Source organism: Xenopus laevis, chromosome 9_10L (assembly GCF_017654675.1).
Source record: "Xenopus laevis strain J_2021 chromosome 9_10L, Xenopus_laevis_v10.1, whole genome shotgun sequence".
Taxonomy (NCBI): Eukaryota; Metazoa; Chordata; class Amphibia; order Anura; family Pipidae; genus Xenopus; species Xenopus laevis.
The window spans coordinates 7,557,976-7,560,138 of NC_054387.1; positions in this window are offsets into that span (position 1 = coordinate 7,557,976).

Here is a 2,163-nt window from a genome sequence, read left to right on the forward strand (position 1 = left end):
AGAGTAATTAAAAAAGTAACAATAACAATACATTTGTAGCCTTACAGAGCATTTGTTTTTTAGATGGGGTCAGCTACCTCCATTTGAAAGCTGGGAAGAGTCAGAAGAAAAAGGCAAATCATTTAAAAAAAAACTATAACAAATAAATAATGATGACCAATTGAAAAGTTGCTTAGAATTAGCCATTCTATAACATACGTGGGGGCACATTTACTCAGTTCGAGTGAAGGAATAGAATAAAAAAAAACGTTGAATTTCGAATGTTTTTTTTGGCTACATCGACTACGACTTCGAATCGAACTAAAAATCGTTCGAATATTCGACCATTCGATAGTCGAAGTACTGTCTCTTTAAAAAAAACTCCGACCCTCTACTTCGCCACCTAAAACCTACCGAGGTGCAATGTTAGCCTATGGGGAGCTGTCATGATGTTTAAAAAGCACTCTGTGAGCGTAGAGCTGATTGTGTTCTGCATATTTGCATTAGAAGCTTCTTAGACAGTATAGTGGAGCATTTTTCTTCTGACTCTTTCCAGCTTTCAAACAGGGGTCACCGACCCCATCCAAAAAAAAAAAGCTGCTCTGTAAGACTATAGAGTTGTTATTGTTATTGCTTCTTTTTATTACTCATCTTTCTATTCAGGCCTCTCCTATTCATAGTCCAGTCTCTTATTCACATCAGTGCATGGTTGCTAGGGGAATTTGAACCCTAGCAACCAGACGGCTGAAATTGCAAACTGGAGAGCTGCTGAATAAAAAGCAAAATAACTCAAAAACCACAAATAATAAAAGAAGGAAAAGCCATTGCAAATTGTCTCATAAAATCCCTCTCTACGTCAACCCCTTTAATGGGGCTCATTTACTAATATAGGTGCAAATGCCAATAGCAATTAACTGTAAGGCTTATATATTATATCTGGGAGCACAGAACATTCACTGGATCCCTGTATTTATACATATAGATAGGACCTGCCATATTGCTTCTATTTATGAGAGTAGCAATACTGTGTGTGCAGGACATTCATTCTCTGTATATTTGTATTTATTGCTGATTGGTTGATTTGTATTGTTTTTATTGGCTTATCTGAATGGATCAGCCCATCCTGCAGGCACAAGGGCAATCATTTGGCATAGCTACTAAAAAATTCTCCCAAACTCTGCCATTGACTTCACTTGCCTGTATGTGTTTGGAATGTGGGAATAAACCCAGAAAAGGGGAGAACATACATACTCCTTGCAGATACAGGTATGGGATCCGTAATCCAGAAACCCGTTATCCAGATTTATGGGACGGCCGTCTCCCATAGACTCTATTTTAATCAAATAATCCAAATTATTTCCCTTTCTCTCTGTAATAATAAAACAGTCGCTTGTACTTGATCCCAACTAAGATATAATTAATCCTTAATGGAAGCAAAACCAGCCTATTGGGGTTAATTCATGTTTATATGATTATATAGTGGATTTAAGCTTTATAGATCCAAATTATGGAAAGATCCCATATCCGGAAAACCCCATGTCCCAAGCATTCTGGATAACAGGTCCCATACCAGTAGTGCCCTGGCTGGAGAAAACCAATCAATGTGAGCCCCTCCAAAAAATCAATCAAGGTTAATTAAAAGTACAAAAATATTTATTAGGACATAATGAATGGAGGCCTAACGCGTTTCGTGCCTATTACTCATAGGCTGGAATTCCTGCCATGGCTGGACTCAAACCCAGGACCCCAATGCTACATGCCACACAATCCCTCCCTATATACAGACTGACATTTTTGCAGAAATGTTTCATTTTGCTTTAAAACTCCAAAAACATTTATATGGTCATGTTATTATTGTTATTATTATTATTATTATTATTATTACAGTACTTATCTTCTTGTTTGCTAAATCTTGGCCGCTGCGCCTAGATTCTACCTCAAATGTACAGCATTTAGGAAATGGGGAAAAAAGACCAAAAAATAAAATATTTAAATTATTTATAAGTGTAGAATACCCACTGCAGAATAGCCACTTATTGTTTGCCATGTGCCAGACTGTATAAAGTGATCTCTCTTACAGAATATATTTATATTTTATCACTGTATATAGGAGACCTGTTTGTGTACCACTTGGATATTACAGAAATAAAACTGACTTTGTATAATAAATATACTGTATATGTA